At 49.0% G+C, this 13,984-nt stretch overlaps 1 protein-coding gene across 4 annotated transcripts in view; it reads right to left on the bottom strand.

Annotated features, from left to right (window-relative positions):
* Window positions 1–13,252, bottom strand: part of dlgap5 (discs, large (Drosophila) homolog-associated protein 5) — a 36,156-nt gene extending 22,904 nt beyond the window's left edge. For 3 of the 4 annotated variants that reach the window (XM_007910295.2, XM_007910297.2, XM_042344911.1), the window contains exon 1: window positions 899–980. The gene's annotated coding sequence lies outside the window, so the exon portion shown is untranslated. Of the gene's footprint in view, window positions 1–898; window positions 981–13,167 lie in introns of those variants that run through there. The other variant, XM_007910296.2, reaches the window with a different exon arrangement.
* Window positions 13,253–13,984: the final 732 nt, after the last annotated feature.

Genomic DNA, 13,984 nt, shown 5'->3' with positions numbered 1-13,984 from the left:
CCCCCCCCCACCCCCAAACTCCGCTCCCCGATCACCCCAGTCCTGGCCCTCCCCCCCACCCCCAAACTCCGCTCCCCGATCACCCCAGTCCTGGCCAGACTGCACTGGCTCCTGTCCCAGAGAGGATCGACTTCAAGATCCTCACCCTCGTATTCAAGTCCCTGCACTCCTCTGCACCCCCCGACCTCTCTGACCTCCTCCCTCCTCACAACAGTATCCGTTCCTCCAGGTCTGGCCTCCTCCTCGTCCCCCGAGTCCTCCGCTTCACCCTCGGCGGCCGTGCCTTCATCCACTATGCCCCGAGGCTCTGGAACTCCCTTCCTCACTCCCTTCATCTCGCTCCCTCCCTTCCCATTTTCAGGTCTCTGCTGAAGACCTTTCTTTTCAACCGCACCTTTGGTCACCTTCCCCCCCACCCCCCCTGGCTCGGCCCCGTGACCCGTTACTGTAAAGCGCTCTGAGACGCCGTCCGGCGTGGAGGGCGCTATATAAATCCAAGTTGTTGTTGTTAAGCATAAAATGTGTGTTTACACAGTGCTGTGTAAAGTGTGTGTATGTTTACACAGTGTTCTGTAGCCCCTCGATGTGTTGATCTGCTTCCATTGGCAGCCTTCTGCCTGTTTGCCAGTCTCTCCTTACCACGACACACAGATTGCAAATGACACCATCTATCTGTCTGTATATGTTTCTCCAAAGCTTTCTCTCTCTGGCTCTCTCACGCTCAATCTGGCTCCCTCGCTCTCACATATTCCCTCGCGCTCTCACATGCCCTCTCGCTCTCTGTCGCTCTCTCACACGCTCCCTCAGCTTCTCTCACTCTCTCTCACTCCTCGTGCTTTCTCGCACTCTCACGTGCTCTCTCTGGCTCTCACACTCTCTGTCTGTCTCTCTCACTTACCCAGTAACAGTCAGGTTTCAGGTCCTCGCTCACCCCTGTGATTTCCTCATGTTTGTTTCATTAATATTTTTGCAGCTGTTTTGTGGGCTGTAGAGCTGAGGATGGGAGCACAGCACACAACAACCTGACCCCTCCAGTACAGACAAACTGCTCCTGCTACACCTGAATGTACAGTAAAACACAGAGCCATGAGGAGGAACCGGGAATTAATCTGCAGCCACAGCAATTGAAAAACCCACGGATATAATCGCTTTTGAAGTGAACTTGTTTAGAGGTAAGACATTTTGGGATGTTGCGGTGGGAAGTGATTTGTCTCGCGTAATTATTCTTATAATTAGATTGGATTTTATTTAACTGATGTAGAATATCTTGACTAAGTTTTGGGTCATCTTCCCCCTCCCCCCCTCCACTTCCTCCATCCCCAGTGCCCCCTCCATGCCCCCAGCTCCCCCCTTAAACCCTGCTCTCCGGGGGTAATAATCCCTCAAAAAAAATGTGGTCACTCAATCCACGACTGTTTAGGGGACACTGCTGTGCATGATTGGCTATCGTGTTTCTCTCATAAAATACATAGTCACTATACTTCACAATATATTCTGTGAAGCGCTTTGAGACATCTCAACGACGTGATAAGGCACTGTAGGCTCTCACACACACACACATGCACACTCTCTCACACACATATGCTCAAACATGTACACCCTCATGTGCACACAAACACACGTTCACATAGTCATGCACACACATACGTGTTCACATACACTCACACACGTTCACATACTCGCGTACACACACGTGTTCATTTACTCGCACTCACACATACACACATGTTCACACACACACAGACACACACACAGCTGAGAGCCACTCCCCCAGGGATTATGAGGAAGGAAGCATTAAAGCCAGCAGCAGGATACCTGGCTGTAACAGTCTGAGCCGTGCTCTCTCAATATTTTGACAGGAATAAAAACCAAAGCTCGGAAACTCGGGGACAGAATTCAGCTGTAGAAGGCGAGAAGCGATTGCTATTGTTATAATAATAATAATAATAATGATAATAATGGTTCTGCATTTGATATAGCTCCTTATCATGTCATTGAGACACCTCAAAAAACTTCCCCAGATTTTACTGTGAAGTGTGGTATTCTGTGGGTGAACACAGCAGCCAATTTGCCCACAGCAAAGACCCGCAAACAGCAAGGAATTGAATAAACGATCTTATCGGGGGGTTGTCAGCCACGACACCGGCCTGAGAGTGAAATGCTACTCTCTTCTCGAGCAGTGTCACAGGATTATCGAACCCGCCTGAACAGGGTACAGACCAGGGCTGGGTTTAACGTCTCATCTTGAGGACTGGTTGTTGTGGTTTCCCTATTAAAGCCGCCCCCCCACCCTCGTGCCACACACCCTCCCACCACCATTAGAAGTCAGTGCAGATTGGAGCCTGTGCCCCTACCACCTCAGTATTTGTACACAGAATCAATGTTGTATCGAAACCTCCAGTGATCACTAGAGATTGACATGATGTTAAAGTCAGAAAAACCTTCTGTAAATCAGGCATTACAATCTGTGTGTGTGTATGTTTGTGTGTATGTATGTGTGTGTGTGTGTGTGTGTGTGTATACGTGTGTGTGTGCCTGTGTCGGTTGTGGCATTAATGTTCCTCGGGATGCTGTGCTGTGTGTGTGTGTGTGTGTGGGCGTGCAGCAGCAGGAGCTGTTCAATGGAGCATCGTGTCAGCCTGTGTGCGAGTGAGGATGGTTTAGGAAGAAGGAAGGATAGCGATTAATAATAATCCTGCATTGAATACAGCGCCTTATCACGTCTTTGAGACGTTCTCAAAGAGCTTCGCAGAATATACTGTAAAGTGAATTGACTGTGTATTTTGTGGGCAATGGGGAGAGAGCAGGGAATGGGGTTAGGGTAGAGAGCTCCAGTGGGGGCGCGAGCCCCAGCACAGACACGATGGAGAGAGAGAGAGAGAGATCAGGGGAATGGGATTAGAATTTCGTAGAAAGTTGGTCACTCACTACCGGGCTGTTTGTGGGGACGCTGCTATGCGCAAATTACACAGTCACTACAATTTACAGTCAAAGCCTGTGAAGCTCCAGTCGAGCTAAGGGGCTGTATCAAATGTAAGGGTTAATTTTGTGATTTGGAGAATAATGAGATGTAGAGGGTGAGGGAGGAGTGAGTTGATCCGAACCCAAGGACTGTGTCTGTAAAACTCCAATTTACCATCGAGCTGAAGTGATAGTAAAACGGCACTAATTTGGTGCTATTACACACCGTAATTCTCTCACTTACATTAGAGAGGAAAACACAGAGCAGTTAGACAAGTGCTGGGCTCCTTACTCAATTATAATGTTCAAAGTTGTATGTTGGGCTAAATAACCTGACTTTTATTGTCACATTTACATTACTCTTAGACTGTCAGGTGCACACACAATCACTGTTTCTCTCTATCTCTCCTGTCAATTTTCTCCTCTCCGGTTAACAAGATCAGCCTCAATCTCAAAATCCACAATCCCCGAGACTGGGATCTCAAATTCCTGACATGGGGCTTGAACCCACAAGTGACTCAGAGGCTACCAACCAACAACAACTTGCATTTATGTAGCGCCATTTCACGTGGGGTAGTGTCCCGGAGGGTGTTGCTAAGCCACAGACTGACATGTGGACGGACTATTTGACCAGATGCTTGGTCAGGTTACTCGGGTGTGAAGGCACGGTCAGGGAGTGGTGTGGCACATCCTCTCGGCCTGGCTAGCTGCCCTCGCCAGTGTAAATGGTGATGAAGCTGTGAGCGAGTGATTGCCAGTCAGCCTCACTCCTGCCACACACCACGTCAAGCCAAGCTTGGCCCAGTGCAGTGCCCAGACACGCTCTGCCTCCTGGGGCCAGCCATCTGCGCACACACACACACACTGAACAACAACAACTATCAGCCCAAACTACAGCCTCCTCACAGTAGAGCTTCACGTGAAGAAGGCCCTTTGGCTGATTAGATCTCACTCCACAACACCCTCTCTTCACTGCAAAGCGCAGTAACTGTGTATTTCGTAGGTGAACGCAGCAGCCAGTTTGCGCCTGGCGACATCCCCACACAAACAGCTAACACTGGTTACACTCACATCCTGCGCTTCTAGTCTGGGGGAAGAGAGAGCATCGCACTGTCATCCTTCAGATGAGACGTTAAACTCTGTACAGCCCTCTCTGTGCACCCATCTCCAGCTGTCTGCCCACGTTGAGAGCTGCCTATCTGTGAATAGTAAGATGAAGATTCTTATTTATCTATGATTCTATCTCAATGTAAATATATCAGTCACTGTCCATCTCCCTGGTTCTCCATATCCAGTGAATCTCCCTGGCTGTATCTTTGTGTGTATATATAATCAGACATGGGAATCTCCATGTGAAGGTGGTTTACATGGAATTCTCAGTCTGTTTGGAGACTCTAAAGCATATCTCTGGATTTCCATGTGATTCAGACACCCGGCTGGTCACGGTGACGGGTTTCCATGTGATTCAGACACCCGGCTGGTCACGGTGACGGGTTTCCGTGTGTGTCAGACACCCGGCCGGTCACGGTGACGGGTTTCCATGTGATTCAGACACCTGTGTCTGCAAGCATTGCTTGGGGCAGAATGGGACTGCTATAAAAATGTAGGTTGTTGTTGTTGTAGTTTAAGAGCCCGATATTTTTATATGAAATTCAATACGAGCGGAATTGGAATTGGAATTGCACGATTGGAAAATGAAAAGCCACGGAAAAGAAAACAACACTTTTGAAGAAGATGAAATGAATCCTTGCTCTCTCTCCAAATCACACACGCCATCACCACAGCAATCTTCTCCCCTGATTTTTACACACAAATACATAGAGTACTGAAATGAATTTGTGCTGGGTGTCGTGTGGGCTCTTACACATAGGGACTCAAACTGCAAGTGGAATTCAGAAAGCTTTCTGTAATGTTTTTAATATATATATATTTTTATATTTATATAGCGAGGATAATGCAGCTTTACTGTATCCAGTCTCTGGAATTAAACTCATTCCAGCTATCTGCGCTGGGAGGATTTACATCAGAGGAGATTAAAAACACAGCGAGCTGAAGCATTCAAACAAAAGGGGACAAAGCCACGACCAGAAAAGGGGAAAGTCCGCCAGCACAGAAGCCCAGGGTGGGGCAGCCCCATTCACAACTGACCAGTGCCACTGCTCCTTTAAATGGCATCACTCATCTCGTCATTAACCTTACAGATCCCTGGCTCCTTTTTAAAATTGATGATTAATGATAACCTCTCAACAACCTGCATTTATACAGTGTCTCGGACAATCAATAATAACTCTCGCATTCGATACAGCGCCTTGTCAGGCGGGGAGGACGTCTCGAAGCTCGGAAACATCCCTAGGGTCCAGCCATGGCCCGGCCCCCCTCTGCCCCCGGCCCGGGCCCCCTCTGCCCCACGAGGCTGTGGGATTTCAGTGCCGTGTGGCAATCACCGAGAGTTAACAGCCGAGGAGCTCAGAGCTGCTGCCCACGCTTACATATGGTCCTGGGAATGGCCTAAATAACAGACCTGTCAGCTCCACCTGCTTGGGTTTATCCCTGGTCTCCCAGGCTCTGCTGCCCACAGCCCATTACACACACAGTAGGTACCAGCCACTCGCCCACACGCTCTCTCTCTCTCCCCCAATCACAGCCTCCAGTGGAGAGCGAGAAAGACTGACCCACCATTGTTGTCCCACTGCTCTGAAACAACAATTTTACAATAATTTTGATACAGATTATCACGTCTTCTCGTCGTCTCAAAGGCTTCTCAGGATATACTGTAAAGTGAATTGACTGTATAATTTGTGGGTGAAACGCGATAGCTAAATGCGCACAGCAGTCGTTGATTGAGTGACCAAATTATTATTATTATTTGAAGGGATTATTACCCTCGGAAAAGCGATCCTGCCAATCGACTAACAAGCGGGTTCCTACATACTGCTGGTAAACACAGGCGTATGTGGAGTAAGGAAACTTGCCTAACGTTTTGCTCTGTGTATATACATTATACACATATATAAAAATAACATGTTATCCTTTTAGGACTCAAAGCTTTTTGCAAATATCTCATGCTGAAACCTCTCTGGTCAGACACACAGCCCTGGTGAGGGCTGTTAATGGGCAGATGTGAGGGAGCAAGTCTGTGTCGGTGCCTGTGTTGGTGCCTCTCAGCTGAGCAGGTGTTCAGGGTAAAGCTGGCAACCAAAGGCCATGCTTCTTCACACCTGTTTTGGCCTACAACCTTCGGACTCAAGAGATTGTTAGTTAGGTGGAGGATAATACCAATAGTGATAATACCACTGAGTCTCAAAGAGCCTCACAGTGTGGGTTGGCAGTATGGGTTGGCAGTATGGGTTGGTTTACCCGCTGTGACCTATGGTAAGCAGTTCACTGCCCTGTTCTCCCCACACAGGTTGGGTAAGGCCAATGGCCATCCCCTCACAAAGAGAGAGAGAGGGAGAGGGTGTGACTCAGCCTGTGTAACGCAGAGCCTCCCCCAGCCATGCAGCATCAAAGTCCCCAACATGGGGGGCTCGAGCCCACAGCTTCTGACTCAGAGTGAGAGTGTGAGCGACTGAGTCACAGGCTCAGCTGTCTGTTTAGATGTCCATGTTCCCTCTCCAGTCTCTAGTGTAACCTGCAGTGACCGGGACACAAGCCAAGCTTTACAGTGTACGCTGCCCTGACTGATCATGTGCCTAGGGATATCACATGTAATTTAATTACCTGCTCAATGCCTGTGCTGACTTTTAATTTCCAATTCAAATCCACAGGAGATTTTTATCAAGGGTTTAAATCCGCAGAGCGTGTCAGCCTGGCTCAATGCTAGCGCTCTCGTCTCTGAGTCAGCGTCTTGTGGGTTCAAACCCTCACGTCGGGGACTTGGAACCACACAGTCTAAGCTACCGTTCCAGTGTAGTGGTGGGTGAGCGCTGCTACCCTTCGGGTGAGACATTAAACCGAGGTCCCGTCTGCCTGTTCAGGCCAATGTTAAAGATCCTGTGGCAATATTCAAAAAGAGAAGGGAGTTTCTCTCTCCCAGCAAATAAATCTCCCAAATAAAAGAGTTTGCTCACTCCACGGCTGTTTGTGGAACGCTGCTGTACTCAATTATGCTGCCGCGTTTGCCTCCAAAATACAGTCAATACATTTCACAGTAAATTCTGTGAAGCGCTTTGAGACGCCTCAACTGCGTAACTGAGGGATGTGTTAATCTGAGGGATTGTCGGCCAGGATGCAGACCGGGAGAGAGAAATTCCCTTCTCTCTTCCAACTTCGGAGGCTAGAGCCAGGCTGACACACCCAGAGCCAGGCTGACACACCTACAGACAATCTCCAGCACAACTGACTTGGGCAGCTCTGGAAACTCACAGCCTAGAATAGATGAAAGGGATGTCTCCCCCCCACACCCACCCCCTGCCCACCCCCCCTTGCACAGACAGACAGACAGACAGACAAAGTGGAACTCAGGATGTGTGTGTCAGAGTTCTCCCCCCTCGTTCCACTGTCACTCATGTGGGCTAGACGTGTCAGAGCGCTGTGTCCCAGCGCGAGGATTAATTATTAGTGAGAAAGCCCCAGTTACACTGCGTCCCACCCGGGAGCTCGAATCTCCTTCAGCTGTTTGTGTGTGTTGGTCTTTTAATTTATTTTTAATATGTTTTGTCCATTTGATCTTTTTTCTCTCTCTCCCTCTTCTCTCGTCGCCCCTCTCTCTCTCCTCTGACTTTGAAGACGTCTCTCTTTTTTCTCTCTCTCTCTCTGACCTGGTCTGTGTGAGTTCAAAGTCCCTGACTCAGAGGTGAGAGAACGACTGACTGAGCCAGATTGACACCTTGGATCCTACAACCGCGCTCAAACTGATTCCTTTTGGCAGAATTCTCTTCTAATTACTGACTTACCCTCGGTCTATTTCCTCCAATGATTTTAAAGCAAAATCTCAGCAACATCTGTCATTCTGTACCTCAGGGATGGAGAGACAGAGAGTGTGTGTGTGTATGTGAAAGAGAGAGAGAGAGGAGGGGGGGAAAGCTCTCTCCCCCCCACCGACTTCTCTGATAATCACTCTCCGTGTCTGATCTACTCTCTGCCCCACAAAGCTGCAGAGAAGCATTCAACAGAGAAATGTGTGAAACTGAGAGAGAGAGAGGCTTGGGATGTGGAGCTTCATTGACATTTCCACAGCCCCTTCCTGTCAACAGCACACAGCAAAGCGCTTGACAAAGCCGAGTGTGGGAGGAAGATAATGATAATAATAATCCTCACATTTGATATAGTGCCTTAACGCGTCGTTGAGGCATCTCAAAGCGCTTCACAGGAGATCCTGAAAGTGAAATGACTGTGTATTTTGCGGGCAAAACGCAGCAGATGACCAAAAACGCGTCGAAAAGCAATTGAGCGCGTGCACAAGAACCACGTGAATACATAGAGCAGCCCTCGCCACGCTAGGCATCTCCCTGAGTGTCAGTCACTCTCAGGCAGTCTGGCCGCCCCAAGATAACAACAGTCATTCACTTCATGACTGTTTGCAGGACATTGCTCTACACGTATCAGTTTGCCGGCATACAATAAACATAATTCCTGTGAGACGCTTTGTGACGTCCTCTCGATCCTTTGAATGGATGCTGGATCCATTCACGTTTTTAACACTGAGGTGGATATCAAGGAATATGGGTCAAAGGCAGGTAAATGGAGTTGAGGTACAGATCAACTGTGACCTAATAGAATTGTGGAACAGGCTCGAGGGGCTGAATGGCCTCCTTATGTTTCCATTTTCCTAAATGCGAGTATTATTATTGTTGCGGGATAGGTAATGGGGGTGAAGTTTCTGTGAACTTGACAAGATTGACGTTCAGTTTAGGTCTAAAAAGAAACCTCCTTTAGAAAAGCAAATGTTGATGGTTTGAGCCGTGTGATGTGGGAGCACAAGAGGCTTCTGGAGAGGAGAGGGTCAGAGCTACTGTGACAGCACAGCACAGCTGTGTGTGTGTGTGCCCTGTACCCGCTGGAGATAGTGCTGTCAGCCAACCTCCAGCAGCTGCTCATCTCAGCTAATTCTCTCTCTTTTTATTACATGGACTTTGCTGCTTTGCTGTAACCTACACATGGACACAGACAGGAAAAGCGAGGGGGAGAGGGAGCAAGCGAGAGAGGGGGGAGGGGGGCACGGGCGGGAGGGAGGAAGGGAGGGAGTGAGCGAGAGGAGGAAGGAGTCAGAAAAGCCTCCTTCTGAATGGAAACGTCCTCTCTTTACAACTGCCAAACAGCCAGATATATAAATATTGTGCCTCTCTGGAGAGGTGGGGAAGGAGCTCAGCTCTGTCTGGCCTGGTCACCATTTTGTTAGATCTTTTCAACTCCTGTCTTTCCTCCCTGCTCTTAACACCCTGATAACCAAGAACTTCATCAACAACAACAACAGCAACGCACAGATATACAGGCCCTAAACCCCGGGGTAGAGGTACACTACTACCTCAGTGACTGTGCATCTGTCTGTCTGTGTGTCCCCACTTTACATTTCACATTCAACACCTCATCCAGGTATCAGCTAATCTACATCCTCCCCTCACATCATCATCATCACCATCATAATAATCCAGCAGATTATCATATCGTCAAGGCCTCGCAAAGTATCTCACGCCGTTTAACTATAAAGTGTAGCGACTGTGCGTTTGCAGCAGTCGGTTTTGTGTCACGAGGGGTTTTATTTGGGGGGGTTAAGGGACTGTGAGCCAGGACACTGGGAGAGACAGAAGCTCCCCTCTGGGGAGTAGAAGTGTGGGCCAAGGCAACAACAACAACTTATGTAGCTCCCTCATTCAGGGTAGTGTCCCAGAGCGACTGACAGTGGGAGAGAGAGCCAGGCTGTGCGAACTCTCCCAGGACATCAGCCTTGCTCCTGGCCCGCTCAGCGAGCGAGGGCAGAGATAGGCCAATAACACCCTTCTCATACTCAAGCCAGTAAGTGAGCGAGTGCCAGTGCTGGAAACAAATTGTGACAAGTGTCGTCAAAGGACTGGTTTGAGAGCTCGCACTTCCTTTGTCATTCATGCCATCGCTCTGTGTGTGTATGTGTGTGTGTGTGTGGAGGGGGAAACGGAGGGGGACGGACGGGTGGACGGAACCTTGTCCAACAAGAGCCGCCGCTAATCGAGTGCCAATATAACAGGATCAGTGTAACCAGCGTCCGGCAATAGTGCCAACCATTGTCATCCTGAAAGGCAGCCATTATGTGCAGCTTTTGGCCTGGGATGAAAGCAGTTGGTTGGGATCCTTGGGTTGGAGAAAGTGAACTCTGGCATTAACAGGGGCGACAGTATAGCCTTGGGCTGACTGAGCCTTTGCCAAGACTCAGGACAAGTGTGGAGCTGAGCTCATCGTGTTCCCAGACACTAGAGAGAGAGTGGGGAGAGGGGAGAGGAGGGGGAGAGGGAGAGAGAAACGAGCCAGAGAATCAATCCAAATCCGAGAGCACATCTCCACACAACCTCAAATCCCTGGTCATGGGGTGACTGAGGTCGGATGAGGTTCAGGACGGATGGCTGGGGAGGGGACCCCCACACTTAATACAATAACAACTTGCATTTACACAGCGCCCCTCATGCAGGGTAGCGTCCCAGAACACTTCACAGTGATGGAGCACGACGCACAGTCGAAGAGGAAGGAAGGGGTGAGGCGGAGAGAGAGGGGAACAATGTTCCAGATTAGAAGTTAATAAAACACAGACGGGGTGGGAGGGGGTTTAACCATCACTGTGAAGCTTATGTGTGTCTCTGCTTGGGGACAGCTTGTTTACCAGGGCTTTAATCTCAGCCGTTTGATTTACAATAATAATAATACAATGCCTTATCACACTGGGAGGATGCCGCAAACCATTTCACAGGATTTTACCTCAAAATGTAGTGACTGCGCGTTTTGTAGGCGAATGCGGTAGCTGATTTGTGCAAATGATGTCCCCGTAAGCTGTGAAGTGAACGAGCAGTGTTATCGGGGGAAATTGTTGGCCAGGGACAGAGAGAGAGAGAAAAACTCTTTACCAGTCGCTTCGCAGCTGATCGTGGGGACGCTTTGCGCGCAAATCGGCTGCCGTAATCACCTACAAAATATACAATCACCACACCTTACAGTGAAATCCTGCAAGGCGTTGTGAGATGTTTCGAAGATGTAATAAGACGGTGCATCAAATGTGAGGATTCCTATTGGCTTTGGGGAGGTGTGGGGGGCTAGGGGGTTAAGTGGGGAAGGTGTCAGATGCGGGTGAGGTGAGGGTAGAAATGAGGGACTCAGGAAGGAAAGTGAATTCTCGGAATAATCATGTGTAGAAATGTTTCTGTGTAAATGCTGAGGAGCTGTTTCTATGGGAACGTGCAGGCCAGGATGCTGGAAGGAATCTGGGTGTGACAACAGCTGCGATGCTTTATCATCACAAACCTGAATAAAATCATTGGCAACGATCAAAATACTCTGAGAATAACAATACTGAACGGGGCCGCGAACTGCAGAACATGTGGCTTATTCCATCATCATTGTGGGGGAGCAGCAAGCGAGCAAGCGCAGAGTGAATGTGGGTTGGTTTGATCGAGGGTGAAAGAGCGTCAGAGGCCGGTGGGACGTTTCTCTGTCTGGTGAGTGTGTAATCACAGCCTTGTTGTGGGGGGAGTGTGTGTGTCGGGAGTGTGTGTGTGTGTGGAGGGGGGGCGTTGTGTTTGGCGCGAGCGTATGTGTGTGTGGGGGGAGTGTGTGTGTGGGGGGGGGGGGGGGGAGTATGTGAGTATGGGGAGTGAGTGTGTGTGGGGTGTGTGTGTGGGAGTGTGTGTGGGTGTGGCCGGGAGTGTGTATGGAGATGGGGAGGTGGGGATAGCAAAGGGGCCGATAGATAAGAGTTTTGTGCCATTATTTTTTAAAGGGATGTCCAGAGTTTCTCTCTCTCCCGGTGTCGTGGCCAGATAATATCACTCAGTCGCTCGCTGGCTTCAGGGCTGTTTGTTGTGATGTCACTGTGTGCAAATTGGCCACATTTGCCTTCAAAGCCACACTGTACAGTAAAATCCTGCAAAGTACCTTAAGATGCCTCACAACATGATGAGGATCTGTGCATTATTATTCTAACGATTAAACAGTAATGTCCCTCAGTCTGACGGCACTTTGAAATGCGGGATAGGGGGGTGAGGGGCACAATGGAGAGAAAAGGAATGAAATGCTTGTGAGGGTTGAGCAGCCCTGCCTGGATGTTGAGAGCCACTTTGTCTAATTTAATGAGTTATTATAACACAGTCTATTAACTGCCGTCAGGAGTTTATACAGCGATCACTGCCAACAAGATAAGAGTTGCCACAGTGATCAGCCCGACCCCACGCTCCCCGAGAGAAGCCATCATCTTCCTGTGGCAACAATAGCTGAGTCCACACAAAATACATAGAGCTACACAACCTCCTCTCTCCCCGGCCATCTCTCCCCTCCCCACCCCCAGCTCAGTGCCTGCCAGGCTCTGTGAAGCTGTCAGACACGATCCTTGTGACATTTTCTCAGCCCAGGCTCACTACGGGGTGGGGGGGGGAATAAATGGTAAGAAGCAGATTAAAGCGTGTAATCTCTCTCAGAAAGCCAAGTGGGATTGCTTTCAGTCCCCGCTTTATTACACTGCTGTGTGCAGGGGAAATCTTCCTGGACAGAATTCAGAGGTGAAATGTGGTCACTCTGTGTCCTGTCCCACCCACAGGCTGCCATCAGCCGAGGCTTCAGGCTGCCACAGTGTGGGGGGAGAGGGACTGCTGGGGTCTAACCAGCCTGAGTACAGGAGACATTTCAGACATCAATCCTTTCCCTTTCACTGTGTCAGGCAAGCTTCAACTTGCAGTTCTGCTCCCCCTGTATCATAGGTACAGCTAAGTCCACCCTACCCGTTAGGGCTTTGGCTGCAGGATTAACAGGAGCTGAGTGGGATGACTCCCTGCCCCCAGTGACTGATCTGCCCTTCCAAGTCCTGCTGGTTAGTCAGGCTGGGCCGGGCTGTGCTGTCATCAGCAGTGAGTGCCCTGGGATACTGCGGACCCGCCTGGCTCAGGAACCGGACGAGAGACCGTCAAAGAGGGTTTGCTCAATTCTGACAATCCTAATGGTAGTTTGGTGTCTTTTCCTCCCTTTCAAACCATTTTACGATGAAACTGCGATCTGCTGTGAAATATTTATATCATTGGGAACGTATCACTGTACCTTTGTCTCATTGCATTTCATCCTCCTGAACGTCAAAGCCCAACTTTGTTCCTTTTCATTTATTCATTTGATTCTGCCTCTCCTCCTGTGAGACAGAAACAGAAATTAATGATAATTAATGATACGGCACCTTGTCACATTATCAAAAGGTCTTAAAGTGCTTTACAGGATGTAAAGTGTAGTGACTGTGTATATTTTGTGGGTCAACACAGCAGATGACTTGCACATAGCAATGTCCCCCCAAACAGCCATGAAGTGATTTTATCTGGTGATTATTGGTGAGGACACTGGGGGAAAGAAGTGCCCTTTTCTTTTCAAAAAGCTTTGTGCAGATCTTTAACATCCTCCCGATCAGCCCCAGACAGAAAGCTTGGCTTAACATCTCATCCAAAGGTCAGTGTCACCGACCCCCACACCCACCAGCCCTGCGCTGGAGCGTTAGCCTGGACTGGAATCTCAAAGTCCCCGACATTGAGGCTCCAACCCACAGCCTCCTGACTCAGGCGAGAGCGTGAGCGAGCCAGGCTAACACCTGTTAACTAGAGAGACTGTTATGGAGGCCGGTGCATTTTAGTATGAGATCAAACGAGCTGAAGGGTCTGCATCATTGAAAGCTCTTCTTGTAAATAAATATTAGTTTGTGGTATTGTCAGATTTATTCCCTTTGATCAAAATTGCAGCTCTGTGATACTATATTTAACAACTGAGTGTAATTCCGTGGGGGAAAAATAATAAGCAGCAGGTGGTATCACCTGTTGTCCTTTCAACACACAAAACTAGCATCAATCCCATTCAAACCATCACAAACTGGGGCTCA

The sequence above is a fragment of the Callorhinchus milii genome, unplaced genomic scaffold (assembly GCF_018977255.1).
Source record: "Callorhinchus milii isolate IMCB2004 unplaced genomic scaffold, IMCB_Cmil_1.0 Scaffold31, whole genome shotgun sequence".
NCBI classification, from domain to species: domain Eukaryota; kingdom Metazoa; phylum Chordata; class Chondrichthyes; order Chimaeriformes; family Callorhinchidae; genus Callorhinchus; species Callorhinchus milii.
This window is presented reverse-complemented; position numbering and strand designations above follow the sequence as displayed.